Raw genomic sequence first — 19,442 nt, forward strand, 5'->3', positions numbered from 1 at the left:
GCTTTGGGTTCACATCTCTCCATTCAAGAGGGCCCCTCCAGCCTCATGGGATTGTATACCCCTTAGAGACCCCAAAGTCAAACTGACCTGGCAGGTTCTTTCCACAAGTAGATGACATCCTGGACACAGGGTCAGCTTTCCCAAGATCATAGATCAATATTTATTTCTTTTGACATTACAAAAACTTTATCTTTTCTTCTCTCTTCTCTGTGTTTTTTTATACATGGAAAGATAACATGATGATTACAATTTTATAGGCTTCTGCAGGAAACTTAATTAATGTTAAATATATCATGTTAATTGTAAATCCCTGGGTGCCTGATCTCTGAGTTTCTCTAGTACACCCTATAACACATTTCACTGATGCTCCAAGTGCAAATACTTCTTCAAATTGTACCTCTGGTCCTTTCTATAAGTTGGGAGGAAGCTAAGAGACTATCCTGGGAAATGTAGCAAGATCAACTTCTGCTGAAACCCCAGTGGGGTGGAATTTTCCTGTTAGATTTGTGTGAATTTTGCCACAAAAGGTTTTCAGTTGTTAGGCAACTTTTGGATGGACCTTTTGCTGGGGGGAGGAGGCAGTGACAGGTTTGCTGGTAGCATTTTTGTCCGTTGCTTTATACTTTTGGATTGGGGGCTTTGTGGCATCTTGTCCGGAATATATGGGAAGCAACAAGGAAACCTAAGGAAATAAGCTGGTGTTTCTCCTAAAGGCCAAAGGTCATGATCCTTCTTCATCCCACCATTCAGAGTCTTCTTAAGCTTGCATTTTGCTATTATGTCCAGGTGTTTTGGTTGTAGGTGTTAGAACTTGGAAGGCATGGAGCTATTCCATCTTAGTGGAATTAGCAGAGCTTCACTGATATTTTTCGAGATCTCTGTAATGGCTACCACAGGCAGAAATGACAAAGGAAAATTCTGCTATTGCATGGGACCCTCTAAAGTCAGTGGGTAGGGTGGTAGAGAGACAGTGGCTAAGTGGTGCCACTTAACTACCAGACAAGGTGGACGTGCCTGCTTTCCCAGGCACTACAGCAGATTCTTGGCCATACAGATTAAACCACAAATGTCTTGGACCCCTGCGAATGATGGTGGCTTTTCTACAGCTGAGACAGACGGGTAGCCTTTGGAAGCCTAAGCTGATTTGTCCAGTGGAAAAGTTCTAGATCTGGAGAAAGGATGACTTGCTTAAATCATCACAGGAGGATCCCGATCTCTCAACCAATTATCACAATTGAGGCAATTCACAAAACCAGCGCTCCTTACAAAGAGAGATCAGGACTTTAAGAAAAGATCCTGTACATCACCAAGATATTTATACTATAAATCAAACGTCAGCAAATTTTTCTCATAGAGGAAAAGATAGGAAATAATCAAGGCTTTGGGGGCAAATACTCAAATCAACAACTAGGGTTAAAGAAGCTGTAGGGTAGGTCAAAGATGGTGTACAAAATAAAACTTTATTTACAGAGCAAAGTGCCTGAGTCAAGTATGGCCCACAAGCCATAGCCTGCCAGCCCACACCATGGTCAGTCATCCTCCTGACCATGGCCAAGGCACAGGATGCCACTTACCATGCCATAAGGAAGAGAAAAAAGCCAGACTTTTAAATACTACTGGACACGGACACTGAATTGTCATTAATTCCTTGAGATCAAAAACAATACCCTGATACAAAAGTCAGCAAGTGACTCATAGAGGTCAGGGGATTAAAAGAATTTTGTCCCTGGTCAATCTAAAAATAGGTATAAATATACTTGGGCACATCCCACAGTTTTTTCCCCTTTTTAAAATAACATGGTTAGAACAGATGTATTTAGCAACCAGTAGATCTCTACACTGGATTCCTGACATATGGAACAAGGGCTATTAAGGTAGGACAGGCCATGAGAAGGACTTCCACCTAACTAAACTATAACGCAAAGAAACATGGAGTTGCGGAGATAAGTATTAGACAGGCCCAGAAAGAGGCAGGTGTGATGGTTTCTACCATGTTGCTGTTCAACTTGTCTTTTTTGCTTGGGCAGAAGACAGGAGTACTTCAGAGAATGATGGATGGATTCACAGACATTTAAATTAGGGGTTTCCAAATATACTTGCTATTCCAGATGTGATTTTTTTTATTAAGTCATTTGTACATAGTTCATGAATACATTTATGCCATTATAGGATTCAATGTGTTGATTATTTGTAAAAATTGGAGTGCTTACATCCTACTCATCAACATAGCCTTCACTTCGTTTACCCAATTACATTGTTAAAGACATTTGTGTTCTACACCTGATAGATCCAACTTGTGCTTGCAATATGCTCCATAGGTGTGGTCCCCCTACTAACCCTCCCTCTATCGACTCACCCACCTCTCTTTTCCTCACCCTTCCCTTCCCTCCTTCATCCTTGGCTATAGTTGTTTCATTTTTCATACTCAAGTGTGACTGATTATAAATTGGTTTCACAGTAGTACTGAGTACCTTGGATATATATTTTTTTCCATTCCTGAGATACTTTACTAAGATGAATATTTTCCAGCTCCATCCATGTAAACATAAAAGAGGTAAAGTCTCCATTTTGTTAATGCTACATAGTATTCCATGGTATACATATACCGCAATTTATTTATTTATTTATTTTTGTACATTAAGTATGGAGTACAATGTGCTGGTTTTATCTACAATTTGAAATATTTTCATCAAACTGGTTAACATAGCCTTCATGGCATTTTCTCATTTATTGTGTTAAGACATTCATTTTCTACATTTAATAAATTTCACATGTACCCTTGTAAGACGCACTAATGAGACTTGAAAGTTCAAATTACTTCTTCTTTTTTTATGATTTTTTATTTTATTTTATTTATTTATTTATTTTATTGTTGGGGATTCATTGAGGGTACAATAAACCAGATTACACTGATTGCATTTGTTAGGCATATACCACAATTTATTAATCCATTTATGGGTTGACGGGCACTTGGGCTTCTTATATGACTTGGCAATTATGAATTGAGCTGCAATGAACAATCTGATGCAAATATATTGCCAAATGATTTTTGGTCCTTTGGATATACACCTAGAAGAGGAATTGCAGGGTCAAACAGCAGGTCTACATTTAGATCCCTGAGTGTTCTATTTTTGTCGTAAAACCAAATCAGCAAATTAGGGTAAATTGAACTGACAAATTGACCCTGTGCTCTGAGGAGTGGCTATCGGAAGTCTGGTTCACGCTGATGGATGTGGGGTGTCACATTTGCTCTCCTGTCTCGTTCTATTACACCCTTTCCAGCTCCCTGACATCACCAGGACTCAGGAGCAGTGACTTTTCACTCTGTTCTACAGGAGGTCTCACTAATCTATTGTATAGATGGTTCATGCTGAGACAAACAGCAAGACACCTATACACTTTGGTCAATCGCATATGCCAGAGGTTAGGAAATAAATCTCACCCAAATCTGGACTATAGATGGTTCTAATTTGTCTCAGCATGAACCATCTATTCTAATCTATTGTATAGATGGTTCATGCTGAGACAAACAGCAAGACACCTATACACTTTGGTCAATCGCATATGCCAGAGGTTAGGAAATAAATCTCACCCAAATCTGGACATACACTCCCTTGGTGAAATCTTAGGACAGAGAGATTTAGGATGGATTAAAATATGTGCTTCAAGGCCAAGCACAGTTGATAAATCTACTTCCTCCTTCCGCGAAGGTGAAGAGTTAATGGGCTCTTTTAGATTTGAGAAACAGCACACATCTGGTTTTGGAATGCTATTCCAATTTATTTAATCCAAGAAGATGTGTGCTTCTTCATTGGCTCTGGGGAGAGAGCTCTGTAAACATCCTCGTTTCTGCTCATGTTGCTTTGTGACCCAGGGGTGTATGAACCATCTGGAGGCAGGCAGAGACGCTGTCTGGGAACTTCAGATCTTAGGAAGTTCAGACCTTGGAGCAGCTATGCCATCAACTCTAAGTCAATATTTTCCTTTTGATAAAAATACCTTATATCCAGGGGACTTAGAATAGGGCCTGAAACACAGTAGGTACACAACATAAATTTGTCAAAAACTAGCATGAGCTAGAGTGAAAATTAGTTTCCTGTCTATAATTTAACAGAACTAGTAAATAGCTCAGATATAAACTTAGTTAAGATTCATTGTAAACTAAAGAAAATAAGGATTTTATTATACTATAATTTTCACTTCATGATTTTAATAGATTTTCCATAATGAAATTTCAAAACCCAAGGCAGTCTGCTTTCAGAGCTCCCAAGCATTGCATATCTTGCTTCTAATGCACATTTTATGCCCAAAGCACTGGGCAATGTCTGATTCTAATTTCTAATAATTTCCATTAATTATTCTAACATGGTACTCAGCATGTTTCTGCAGGAATCTGGCTTTAACAATTGAAATTAATTCTTTAAATTGACATTTAACTCATAACATAGCATTGACCAAAAATATAAATTTTAGTTCTCAAAACTAGGATTATCAATTGTCCCTTTTTAAATTTCTATGTCTTATTTCACCACTATTTTTAGTTACCTTTTGCTTATTTCATTTTATATAATTAGTCACAAATATCAACTATATCTCTCCTATATTGATTATGAATCATATAAAAGCCCTTGTCATTCTTCTGTTTAAAAAATCTCATAGAAAACACGATGCATGTTACAAATCTTTCAGGATTAGTTGTGTCACTCAGAAGTTTGTGAGATGAATTTTAATGAGAAAAGAAGCACCAAAGAAAGACATGGTTCTACAACTCATTCTCTGGAATTATTCTCTTTTTCATCCCAGTTACCTATACCTTATATACATTGGCATGACCAGATTAAGAGACATTTCTGTATGTTTTACCTGATGATTTAAGTCAGGTAAGATGTGTTTCTCATTGTAATCCTTTTAAAAATGTTATCATTTTTTAAATAATAAAATTTTAAACTGAGAATATAATAGGAGGGTGTAAGGAATAGTGGAGAATATGGAGTTGAAATATAACAAACGTATTTATTCCCCCTCTCTTCATGAGAGTATCATAGTTTTGACTCATGGGAGTGTCATATACAGTTTTGACATTCATAATACTGCTTTATATTTGAATTACTACAAATATGAGGCAAGTATTCCAATCACTTTTAAAAGGCACTGTGTATTCCTTGAAAGTGTATTCATATACCCTTTCACTACCTAATACACAGCTGAGTCCCATAGGTCCTAATTACTAAATAAACTCTCTCTCTCTCTCTGTCTCTCTCTCTCTCTCTTTTTATTTTTTCAGACAGAGTCTTCGCTGGGTAGAATGCCGTGGCATTACAGATCACAGCAACCTCAAACACTTGGGCTGAAGCGAGTCTCTTGCCTTAGCCTCCCAAGTTGCTGGGCTACAAGTGCCCACCACAATGCCCAGCTATTTTTTGTTGCACTTGTCATTGTTGTTTAGCTGTCCCGGCTGGGTTTAAACCTGCCAGCCTTGGTGTACGTGGCTGGTGCTGTAACTCTGCTACAGGCATGGAGCCTAAATAAACTCTCTTGTGTTGATTTTATTTTAAACTTTTTAGATCAAAGAGAAATAATTGCCCTATTGTCATGGTGAGATAAGAAGGGTAATACGGGCTGTTCAACTTAAGACCAAGAAAACTATTGCAAATGAATATAAAAGAAAACCATCCTTTCTTGTTATACCATATATCTCTGTGTCATGAATTCAGAAATGTCGATCTCTCAGAATTACATTCAGGTGAAATAATGCTTTAGTTCAGGCCGTGACTGTAGACTCTTAATTGTCAGCATTCGACTGAGCGTCTCCAGTATTAAGCATAGTAGCACTACGGGTCCATTAAAAGGCTCTGCAGGGCCACTTGTGCCATATGTGTGTAACTGTATATAGATTAGATGTGCATATATGTAACTAAGTACATATAATTATAGCAATATGTGTATATACATATGTTCTGCCCCGCGTGTGTGCACATATATACACGTATGTAACTATGTACATATAACTGTAGTGTATGGGTATGTACATTGATAAAATTACATACATACATATGAATGTGCAGATATATAGTAATTAGACTCTTTTAGCATTTCATTGTCCTGAAATATATTTGCTCCATGGGACACTTTAAAAATTATAATTATACAATAGTAAGATTTTTTTTATCCAAGAGATAAGTTCTCCAAATTCATGCTTTTTCTTTATGATTATTGACCTATTTTTGTTGTTTACATGAATCAACTGTATAAATTTTAGAATCAGGTGGTTGTTCCTTCAAAAGGATGTGCCAGGATTTGATGGATATTTAATTTCACCTAAAAACTAACTTCTAGAATATTATTTGTAGTCTATGAACATGGACAATTATTTAGATTCTTTTAGTCTATATGAATGTTGCAATGCGATATGTAGATATTTTGAACAGTGCTGTGCACTGAAATAGGGTCCTCAGATTCATAAGTTAAATTCCTAACTCCCCCACATGACTGTATTGGAGACTGGGCCTCTCAGGAGTTGATTAAGGTTAAATGAGGTTGTAAGTGTGGAGCCCTAATCCATTAGAACTGGTGTCCTTACAAAAGAAGAGCCACGGTGTCCCTCTGTGTGTGTGTGTGCACAACATGCGAGGACAGCACAGGAAGTTTGCTGTCTGCAAGCCTCAGACAGAGCCCTTACTAGGACCCGGACGGGCAGGCAGTGCAGTGCAGTAGAAATGGGGACTTCTAACCTCCAGGATGCGAGAAAATGTATTTTTGTTCTTTTAAGCCACCCAGTCTATGGAAATTTGTTATTGCAGTCTGAGCTAATTAAGACAGAGAAACTTCTATCATGTTTGCTCCTCATTCTTTGACTTTTTAATGCCATTTTTTAAAATATTACTTTAATATGTGTAGTTTTGTATATTATTTTTTTTATCTGATGTCATGGGTGCTGTAAAAATTAATTCTAAAGATTCATCACAAGTTTCTTTTGGATTAATGACATACATAATTATGTCAACCTGCAAAGAAGTCTTTCCCTTTTAATTTTTACACCATCCTCATATTTTGCTAAGTACAATAAATCAGACACAGAAAAACAAACACCACACGATCTCCATTATACGTGGAATCTATCCTCAGCATTTAAGGGTGTAATATCCCAGGCAAATAATACCAGACTTTCTCTTTTCCACAGGGATTTCTAGTAATTTATTACTTTAAAAAGTAATATTTCGTAATGTTGATGGGAATATATGAGATCTGACAACTTCTTGTTAAACTTAGCAAGAGTAGGAATGAAATCAGGACACATTAGTAGTCCAAGTTTATGGTTGTAATGCCATAAAGAAAATGATGGTGTACAAATGGATTAAATGTTTTTTGAAGGGAAGACAAGTGTCACTGATAAAGAGAGGTCAAGGCAGCCAATGTTTTTGATGAAAATATTGTAAAAATTTATCAAGCTGTGTGTCACAATCATTGGCTGACTGTGAGAAGCATAGTAGGCCAAGTAAAGATCAATACAGAAATAGTTAGGAAAATCTTAACATCTTGGCCAATAACTCATGACTCTTACATCACAACAGTGTATCAGCTTGCACAGCACTGTCCATGAGGTAGGCTTTAACCAGTAAACAAACAACTCTATTGGAACACCCTCTCTACTCACCTGATCTGGCTCCAGTGACACCTTTTTCTTAACCTAAAGTTACAGGAAATATCGAAAGGAAGACATTTTGATGACATTCAGGACATCAAGGGTAATATGATGCCATCCATTGGTCATTCTGGAAAGAGTTTCAAACTTGCTTTGCAAAGTGGGCTAGGAATTGGTGTCAGTGCATAGCATCCCAAAGGGAGTACTTTGAATGTGATGTAACAATATTCAACAATGAGGTAGGTAGCACTTTTTCTTGGATGAATTCATGAATTTATTGTAACACCCATATTTTTCTTCCCATTCACCCTGCATTGTATAGTATTACTGGTGCAAATTTTTGTCACGTTTCTGATGGGGAAATTTTAAAATATTTTACTTGTAATTACGATAGTTACTAAAGATTTTCACAGGTTTCCTTTATCTGATAAAATAAATATTTAAATGATAAGAAGGTTTTAAATTTCATCAAGTATTTTTCTATATCTGTTGAGACTGTTTTCTTTGATTAAAATGGTAACCCAAAATAGCATTATTAGAGTAGCCTCACATTGTTTTGATTTGTTAAGTACACATAACAGAAAGACAGATATAGAGATATAGAGTTACAGGTATAGATAGATACAGACATACTATGTGTAACATTCAGTATGTACGTTTTGTTAACATTTTGTTTGGAATTTTTGTATAGCTTCCTGAGGTACATAGACTTGTATTTTCTTTTACTTATAATATCCTTGCCAGTTTCAAGGTTAGGCTGGTCTTTAAAAATAGGCTGAAAACAGTTTCGACTGTTGCCATTATCTGGAAGATTTAACGTAAGATTGTTTTATTTCTTATTTAAATATTTGGAATACTTACCTGTGAAGTCATCTGGGCATGTCATTTCTGTTTTTGCTGTTGGAATAATTTAATAATGAGTTCAATTAAAAAAATGTATTTTGGACTATTTGACTTTTTAATTGATTTTTGTATCTGTTTTTATTAGTCATACCTATAAGGTAGTGTTTTGTGCTTTTAATCCAAAATTTAAAATGTACTAGAACAGAATTGTTCATAATATTATTTTATTGTGAATATACATAATAGCATTGATTATTTTATTCTAGACACTGGTTTTATGAGCCTCTTTTTTCTTACCTAGTCTGAGCAGAAAAGTTTTTATGATGTTATTATAATATTTACTGGGGAAAAAAGCTCTAATTTAGCTCAATGAGTACATGTTTATATTTCTTTCATTGTCCTTGGAAATCCTATCTGAACTATAAGGGTTGAGGGTGAAAAACAGACAAAATAAATAAATAAAATCCTCGTATTAATATTACACTTTGAATGTGTTAACAAATGATAAAAGTATTCTAGAACAAAAGACAGAAGCCAAAGAAGATCATTGCTTTTGAACTTGAGGTACTTTTTCCATCAGTATAAAATTCAATCAAGGGAAGTAGAAGACCAAACTGCTCCTGCAAATATCTATAAAGCATTTTAACACAAAAGGAACAAAAGAACAAAACTGATGTATTGCACCAGAAAATAAAGAGCAAACATCACAGCAGCTGACTGCCCTGCGTTCTGGATACTGGCTCAGTTTTGTCTACAGGAACAAATAATAAAAATAATTAAATTTAAATGTCAGGAAAAAGAAAAACGCAGAATCTAGGAGACAGAACCCCCAAACACAATAATGATAAATAAAATGGATATTTGATTTGCACAAATGCACACAAATGATAAATTAAAAAAGAACTATTAGGTTTTAGAAACCTAACTTACATTAAAATCTCCAATTTTAGAAATGAGTCTTTTCATGTGTCAATATTAACATAGATTTCTTAAATGTATACTTTTAATTTGGAGTGCAGCTCAATAATGTGGCTATCCATTTGATACGTCAATTATAGCAAAAATGGGGTATAAAAAGTAATGATCTAACATAAGGAGACAAAAACATAGAAAGAGTAAAGATGATTCCAAGAAAACAATGACAGCTTCTGTAAATGTCACACAGTAAACATTTCTCAAAGGCTAAAGATGACCTAAGATGAAGATATTTGAACAAGAATTCATATGGGGGAAAATCTTAAGAAATATGTGTACTTCATGTATAGAAATATGAGTAGAAACAAAAAATTTTCAAGAAAAAACATCATGTGATGAAAAAATAGAAATTTAAATCTGTAGATTTGAAAAACTTACTGACAATTAAACTTTTAGCTACCTTTCTCATTTACTACCACTTTTTTTTTTCACTTACTGTTTTCTTTGAAAAATCTCTATGGCCAATGGCCTCAATAACCCAAACCCTAACAAAACTTAAAAGCTAGCCTTGAAAAGATCAAGCTGACCTGAAAGAAATTTAATTCCCTGAATAAATAAATAGCACCCACCCCAATTTCCTTAAAGGAGGAAGCTAATTACAAATTTACAACACAAAATACAAATCCCTGAAATAATTACTCAAATCTTTCTCTCCAGTCTAGAACATTTTATGAAATACATACTTATGCAATCCAATGTTCCTTTTTGGTTTCAAAATGCCGAAATTACTTGGTCACTCACATCACTTATACTTCCCCCCTTTCCTACTACACTGAGGAGCAACTCAAGGTTTTCCAGAACATCCCGCCACGTCAAGTTTGCGTCTGCCTTGGAATCTATGACTTTGCAATTCTCTTGCCCAGAATGTTCTCTATCCATTTGGACTTGATGCTTGCTTTGACCTATAGACTGTGGCAAAAATGTTCCTGTGCCAGGTGCAGTTTCACACTTTGAGAGTTCTGGCACTTCTTACATTTGTGGTTTGGCGAAAGCCATTTGCCACGTTCTATTATAAATAAGCTCAGGGTAGTGTACCAAGCAACGAGAGAGAGAGACCTCAAGAAGATTGATAATGCATCTGACAAGTAAGTGAAGACTATTTCAAATTTCTAAGCCAAAAAATAATCACGAGCTGAATGTAGCCATTCCGATGACTATACCAAATAACTCAGGGCATAACAGCTGCCCAGCTGAGATCTGCGTAAATTCCCAACCTATAAACATATAAGAAAAATAAGTTATCATTTTAAGTCATTAAGTTTTAAGTGGGTTGTTAACACAAATATGGATAACTAAAATATTAACCTGAGCCAATATAGCTAGTGTATGAAAAATGGGAATTCATACCCAAGTCTACTTGAATCAAGAGTCTGAGCATTTAACCAGCTCTCAAAATTTCTCTATATTGCTGGGAAATAGCAGGTGGATTTAAACCTTTACTAAATTCATTCTATTTCATAAGTAATAAAACATGAACAGAATACAAGACAGAAGACATTGACCACCTAGCAGAATGACTCGTAAGATAGCCCAAGGCCTCACAAATGCACAGAGGACAATGTCACTAGCACTAGAAAACAAACAGGAAAGAAGAAGAGAAACATACAAAGTTGAAGGTGTTTAATCATGAAAAAAAAACTTGATTCTTATCTTATCCCCCTCCCCCACTGTCTTGAGGATCTTTCTCAAGAAGCATCATCTATGCTTCTCATACAGTGTGTCTACTCATCATCTGAAAGACCCTGCAATCTTCCCATGACCCTGGCAGCAGTGCCAGCAGAGGGATTCTGCACATCGTCCCTTTATCCAGTCACCTCTGGACATCCTCATTTGTCTTTTCTCTCATCTATAGGCCCAAAGAGTTTCCAATGTGACTCTGCTTTGTACATACATAAAAACATGCTCAACTTGGTTCCATTAATAAAATATTGTTAAAGAAACATAACAACAAAATCATCTCATTAATTTTTATTGGATGTATAATGCACTATTTTGAAGGACTTTCACAGATAGTATGTCACGAGCAACAGAAAATTCTTTAGAGCAAGACCATGTTGAATGAAGAACTGCATCAAGTTCCTGAAAGCAACCCTGCATACAGGGTTAGTAACTACTGCCCTCATTTTGTAGAAAAAGACACGGAAATGAACGGACGTCATGCTCTGACAGCCCGTCCACTGGTAGCTCATCACTGCAACAGCCGCGAGGCTTCTCCTTCCTCTAGGCCAGTGATTTTCAACTGGGGTACCATGAGATCATCTTAGCAGTGCTGGAAAAATTTCTGAAGATTCTTAATTAAATTATTTTCAAAAGAAGTATATCCTTTTTCACTTTTTTTTTTTGATCAACATAATTTAAGTGCTGTGGAAGTATAACTAGAGGTTCAACCTGAGATAAAAAGGGTTGAAAAAGACTGCTCAACGCTGACATCTGATGCTGTGCGAGTTGTAGGCTCTGCCTTCCTTGGCACCCACACCAATCTTTATTGCCATCTTTTTGATGGTATAGTAGAATAAATGAATGAAAACACTTCATTCTGATAACAGTTACCTACTAACCAAGTAAATATGCCGATCATTCATTGATTACACAAACATTTATTGTCCTAAAAATAAAAGAATGATAAATATAATCTATTAGTTTTCCATCAAGCAGGTTAAAAACATTAAACATGCTAACATGGTGACATGCATGAAATATCTACCCAAAGTCAGATGAAGGCCCTGAAGAGGGATTATATTCACTGAATTATAAATGTGGCTGGTTGTTTACATTTTAAAATAACTGAATCCTACGTTTCTTCACCTAGATAGGACCTCAAAAGCTATTTGTAAAAGTGCGGCATATATTTTCCTGAGATTTTGTTGATTTATATTTTGATTCATGCCAAGTGACAACTTGAAACCACAACCTCTACCTAACATCCATAGATGACTATAGTACAATTTGGATCTAAGAATCTCTTCTAATGTGAAAAATTTATTTGACCTTGTCTGCAAAGAAAAATGAATAGGAAAATAAAACCATTGTAGGCTCATTTTGGGTGGCCACAGTTGGTAGTTCCCAGTAAACACTGTAAACACCAAAATTGCTCAACATTATTTTTAACCTGAAATTGAGAGAGGATATTGTAATAGGTTGTGTATGTGTCTACTCAAAAATAAAGAATAATAGATGTAAATCGCAAGGCACAAAGGAAGCAACTATCCTTCCTGAGCTGCAAAACAATTAAGTTAAAATGTGAAACAGCATATACTTAGGTTGTTTTTAGATCACCAACAAACACGCTAAAATCAGTTTATCAATGAGATTCGAGCAGTTACCAAAAAAAGGGAAATAACAAAAGTTGACATAGAATGTGCATTGAAATAGTATTTTCTAAAGCATTGAAATCTTGCTATGAAATGCTGTTTGTGAACATTCCTGGTACTGTTATGAGTGGAGGTCTGTCTGTGTACATTTCACCAAGAAAGGATGTTGTAGTCTGAAATCAAGAGGTAGGGACTGGACAGTGCCTGTGGCTCAGTGGGTAGGGCAACAGCCCCACATACCAAGGGTGGCAGGTTTGAACCCAGCCCTGGCCAAACTGCAACAAAAATAGCCAGGCGTTATGGCACGTGCCTGTAGTCCCAGCTACTCAGGAAGCTGAGGCCAGAGAATTGAGAATTGAGATTGCTGTGAGATGTGACCCCACATCACTCTACCGAGGGTGATAAAATGAGATCCTGTCTCAAAAAAAAAAAAAAAAAAAAAAGAGGCAGAGACTTTTTTTTTCATTCTGGAAACAAAACTTGTTTTAGACTTTAGTCAAGTCCATTTTTCTAGGATTCAGTTTATGCCCATGTAAACTGGTCGATAGGCTTCATGATTTTTCTTCTATTTTTTTGTATGTTAACATAGTAAACTATCTCAAGAATGGAAGCAAAAGTATCCAATGTATTCAGTACTTTTATGAAACCAATTTATAATTACTCACACTTTCTTATGAAAGATAGATCACAACTATAGCCCAGGATGAAGGATGAAAGTGGAGGGGGATGGGAGAGGGAGGGGGGAGGTTTGATAGAGGGAGGGTAAACGGTGGGACCATGCCTATGGAACATATTGCAAGGGTACAAGTCAAATCTATCAAGAATAGAACATAAATGTCTTAACACAATAATTAAGTAAATGAGGTGAAAGCTATATTAATTAGTTTGATGTAAGCACTCCAGATTGGATAAAAAATGAACACATTGTACCCCACAAATGCATAAATGTATTCATGATCTATGTGTATATGACTTAATAAAAGGAAAAAAATAAAATAAAATCTCTCTTTGTTACCCTGAAAAAAAAAAAGTGCTAACATACTAAGAAAAAAAAGAAAAAAGAAAAGAAAGAAAGAAAAAGAGAGAAAGGCAAGTTTTATTTTTCAAAACAAAATACCTAGTGGGAAGAATGGTATTGGTTACAGCTTTGTAAATCTCTTTAATGTCTCAACAGAAGACAGCTGGATTCTCCTGTCTCCTTTCCAATATGTTGTTTTAGTTGAAGGTAGGAAGACAATCTGGCCTCCCACAGTTGGAACAATGAGAAGTTTCTTTCAGATAATTTTGGATATTCTTCTTTGATGCTATACCAACACTTGATGAGTGAAACTCCATTGCTCTGTCTGGAACTTTGAAAGGATTTTTTGCCCTTGCAGGACTGTGTGCTACTATAGGAGGTCTGACACTGAAGTTGTGAATTTGCCAATGTGCGCTCACACTGGCAGCACTGTGCAAACAATACAGTCAGCTTTCATAACCTTCATACCAACCTACTATTGACATATGAAAAGGTAGCTGAGGTATAGCAATTACACTCATGCAGTGAGAAGGCCTGGGCTGAAATTCTGTGTCAGCTAATATACTAGGTCATCATAGGGGAGTAACTCCAAACAGCTAAGCTTCAAACATTTGATCGTTAATAATTATGCCTAAGTTATCATGTTTTTTACTTCAAAGACCACACATATTTTCTAAAGAAGATCGTTTGAAGATTGATTAAGAGCTCATGTGAGGGGCGGCGCCTATGGCTCAGTCGGTAAGGCGCCGGCCCCATATACCGAGGGTGGTGGGTTCAAACCCGGCCCCGGCCAAACTGCAACCAAAAAATAGCCGGGCGTTGTGGTGGGCGCCTGTAGTCCTAGCTACTCGGGAGGCTGAGGCAAGAGAATTGCTTAAGCCCAGGAGTTGGAGGTTGCTGTGAGCAGTGTGAGGCCATGGCACTCTACTGAGGGCCATGAAGTGAGACTCTGTCTCTACAAAAAAAAAAAAAAAAAAGAGCTCATGTGAGTTTATTCATTGTTTATCAATTCAGTCATCATAAGATGCCACCAATGATTCCTACTGGACATTGTCTCAATCACATGAATCAGCTGACAGTCTTATTTCTTAATAATATGACTCACTAGGTGTGAGAATTGGGATTTCTTAAGTGTCAAGGAACGTTCACATTCCTGTAAAAAAGGCAAATTGAAAAAGCAAGACTGATATTTTACCTCTAGTCAGAAAATCATAACAAAGACTAGTCTAACAACATTAAAGACTAAATAAAAACTATCTGAGTAAAGACATATTAAAGTGCAACATAAGCCTGATGGAAGACAAACACTCAAATTTGAAATAAACTGACTAGCAGTAAACATCAGAATATAGCTTAAGGACTTTCAAATTATCTTAACAATTTATAATTTTATTTGAGTATGGATATGCTCTTACATTAGGGCTAAAAACTAAATTGGATTACTAAGCCTTTTGCCAGTGGGAAGAAATTAAAAAGTAAAAGAGATTTCAGACTTGTAGTAATAGGCACAGGTGTTATAGAATGAACTATAGATAATAATTACTCCATATTCTCCTTAGAGAATAAACCATAAATAGTATCACTCACTTTGTCGTACTTTCATGTTACTTTTTCACTTCACTAACTGCACTTTGCAAACAATAAAATGTCCTTGGGTAGGCTACACACAATTTCTGTAAGGAAATTGTGAACAAAGGCATTATAACCATTCTAAACCTACAAAGAGAAATTCAGGAGAATGAACGCGGCAGGCCAGCATTGTGACCTGCGTCTGCTCTCCATCTCACTAATTGCTGCAATGATTTTCCCAAGCTTTGGTAGTCTTACTTTTATTATTTAAAAGGAAACTAAGTTTCTTACAAAAATACACTCTATTGAAATAAAACAAATAATGAGAATTAAGTTTCTCAGTTATCATAAATGACAAACGTTTCTTAGGGACTCAGAAAGATAAAAATATATGGAAAGCTTCTCATATTGCATTCCTTTGCATTAAAGTTATTTATTCTAAAAATATATATAACCCCCATGACAAAAGTTTCTGTGTAAACCATGTCAGCCTTTTTAAAATTTTGACTGAGAGAAATTCTAGCTAACTTGAAATTCCCTAACCAAGTTTCAAGCTGTTTGAGCTATAATTTATAATACTGCTTTGGGAGAAAAATTGTGGTAGTAGCATTTGTTAAACAACAAAACAAAACCATTTTACAAATATATACAGAGCAAACCGAAGATTTAGAGAAGCTCAGTTCGGTTATAACTGAAAGTTTCTATCACTTTTGTTAGATCAGCAGATTGCAGTAAGGGGAAGGCTGAGCACAGTGCCTGGAACTGTGGACAGACAGCCCACGTGAGGAGAGCTCTGCCGAGCCTGCCTGTGACAATGTTAGGAATAGCCTAAAAGAGGACAGAGAGGGAGGACGGTTACCAGGTCCACAGTCAAGGACAGTGATTAGGATGGTGATGACATGGGACTAAGATGAGAGCTATTTCTTTCCTCCTTTATTTAAAATTTGGACTGTGTTTTACATGGATTTTTTTGCATAAATTTTCATGTAAAAATGGATTAATATGGTAGTTACCTTGATTACTGATTTATTGGTACTCCCTTAAATTGTGTGCCCCAAGCAAGTGGCAAATCTTCCAAGGGTAACTCCCAGCATGACCTCTGTGGCCTGGGATGGACAGACATGTTTGCTGCTGAAAGGGGGAGCACAGCTGGGCTGGTTTAGAGGACGCTGGATCAGGGAGGCTGAGATGTAAGACTGAACAAGCTGGGACTCATTGACTCCAGGCACTTTCTTAGAACAGGGGATTTAACATTCTGGCAAGGAATCACCATTTTAATGGATCTTGAAAGCCTAGAAAAGTGACCAGCACATGGTAAAGTAGAAATGCCCAGTGCCCCAGCAGATAGGGAAGAAAGGAAGAGATTCTGAGGAAGGAGGTGTGTGGGGGGTGGCAAGGGCTCCCTGCATGTCAACCCACAGGACCCCTGTGGTGTCCTGGTGCGAGCAAGTCAGCTAGTGGCTCTCCTTTTTAGGCTAGAGCCAGGGTGGCAGAGGAATGCACGGAGATGTCCTCGTTGATAGCCAAGGGCATTGGAGGCCTGCCTCTCCGTGCCCCTGGCAGCCAGGAAGTCACAATTATTCTGGAAGTTCACAGAGTGCCGAAGGTCCAGAAGTGCAGGCAATGGTTAATAGCACAGAGACTCTAGGGGAAAACCTGGAAGCTGACATGTGCACTGCTTAATCTCAACTCCAAAAAAGTAAAATAAAATCATAGTGGAAGAGGAAAGGGCAATTGCGGCACTAAAAATATCTTACTCAGCTGTTGACGGGTACGGTGGGCCGTCAGCTCCCTGGGAGAAAGGACCTACAGCAGCAAAGCAGGCACAGTGCTCGCTGAATCCCCCACATTTCCTTAAAAGACCCATAAGGCCATTTTCTTGAATAGCGGTGCCCTGAGGAAAGGGCATAACCAGGCCTTTTGAATTTAAAAGGCCACAGAGCCCCAGATGGTATTATTCCCAGATTCCAAGAGCAAAAATGTTTAGAATATGGTGTGAGAAACACAGGTGACCCATGGAGTAGTGGCTAAAACTCCTCATGGGTAGACAGTGTCTGTGGGTCCACCTGGTGGTATTTCTGCAGTGTATTTAGTCAGTGTGTACTTGGCAGGTGGACTCCAGGCACATGCGATCCTGGCCTTGTGTGGTAAGATATATCATAGTGCTCAGGCCCACATGGAAGGACACCTCTCAAACAGCCCCCTGCTCCACCAAGGCACTAAATAAAACCATAGCCCTGAGGACAGCCTTTGGTCATACCATACTAAAAAAAAAGTGGCATATTCCACAGGATAATATCACTGATATTAGTACCACATTTAAAAACCTAAAAGCTGCAGGGGTGGTGTTTCCCATGAGAAATCAGGTCACTTGCTACTCTAGTCCAGTCCTGGAGATGCTGCAGACTTAGCCAAGGGACCTGACCACAGCTGCTTCCCAGGGCAGATGGAGAGCCCTCAGGGATGAGGTTTGCAGACATTTATTTGGCAATTTGTTCTTTTTACTCTAATTAGAAAAGAGCATCAGAAACAGTTCACATTTGGATGGAAGGGATTACAATGCTCATTTATGGTTTGTGTCAAGACTACGTGAATGCTCTCTCCAGCTGTCACAGTTCCGTCCAGAAGCATCTGTGCTGCTCGGGCGTCCTGTGGAGTCACATGGTCCATGACAACATCCACTGTACCCAGTGGAAGGACTGGGAGAGCACAAGGGCCCCCCACGGTGGGAGCCGAACTTTTGGTGAAGTTTTTAAGGGTCAAATACAGAGAAGTTTTCTACAATAATCACTGTCAGGTGTTAAAGAAAGAAATGAGGTAAATTAAATGTAGCAGGGTTTCACTACACAAAGTAGGATTTGGGAATAGCGTAGCCCTTGGAGCCAGAAGAGGCTCAGAGAGGTCCGCTGTGCAGTGGACAGGGAGAATTCACTGACAGAAACAGCTGGGCTGCCTGTGGCTGGGCCTTTGCTTTATTTGGATGGTTTGTTGGAAGCCTCTCACTGGCTGAAGCTCAGCTGCTGTGATCCTCTGAGACTCAGCTATTTGTTACCACAAAAAAGGAAAAGAAAACAAAGAAAGAAAAGAAAAGAGAAAAAAAGAAAAAGAAAAAAGAAGGGTGGTGCCTGTGGCTCAAGGAGTAAGTCTCTGGCCCCATAAACCTGGCCCCAGACAAAAATTGCAAAAAAAAAAGAAAGAAAGAAAAAATCCCCCAGAATGAGGCCTTCAGTTGGCTTCAGTGGTAACTTGGCCTGCAGTTTGCTACCTGGGGACTAGAGATAAGGTAGGAAGTTTTAGTTTGATTTAAAGTTTAGTTTAATCTAACACAAGAAAAAGGCAAACTCGCATCTTAGAACTCCTCCCACGGAGCAGGAAGCGGTGCCTCTTAGGCCTTTTGAGGGGGTGAGTTCTGGTGGCAACAGATCCCACCACCAGGAAGAGGACTGCAGACAGTTCGGGATGACTTGGAAGGTGGCCCCGCCATTCTCTTGTCTCATTATTCCCCTGGGTGGAGACAGGCAGCAGCCCCGCGTGGGAAGGCCACGACCCCCCAGGAGTGAGGGTTTGGGTCTTCACACCGACTAAGCCACCAAACCTACAGAGCAAATTGAGGTTGGTCACAGGAAAGGGCCAGGTGGCCTCCAGCTGCAGCTCCCAGGTCAGCTGGCAGGGGCAGTGCTTTGCTTTCTCTTTCTTGAGAGTTCCCCTCAGGAAGAGAGAACGTGGAGAAGTTGTCCCCAGCCTGGGGAGAGAAGGACCGAGTTGACAGAGAGAATGCCCCTGACTGCAGGGACCACGGGAGACTGACTTGCCTGTCCAGGTTCTGAAGTCCAGTGCCGCCGTGTGAGCCTCCTATCGACTGACGCGGTTTCTCATATTGTGTCAGGACTGCACAGATCATGGGTTTCCTCTAAATACATCGACAGGTAGCGACTTCCAAATAAATTGTTCTTATGAAGTCGTCAAACTTATTGGTGTGAATATTGGCATAATACTCTCCTTTGTAACATCCTCATAATATGTACCAATGACATTTTTAAAAATGTTTGATGTTAGTAATTTGTGTTAACGCTCCTTTTTTTCC

The sequence above is a fragment of the Nycticebus coucang genome, chromosome 13, assembly GCF_027406575.1.
Source record: "Nycticebus coucang isolate mNycCou1 chromosome 13, mNycCou1.pri, whole genome shotgun sequence".
Taxonomy (NCBI): Eukaryota; Metazoa; Chordata; class Mammalia; order Primates; family Lorisidae; genus Nycticebus; species Nycticebus coucang.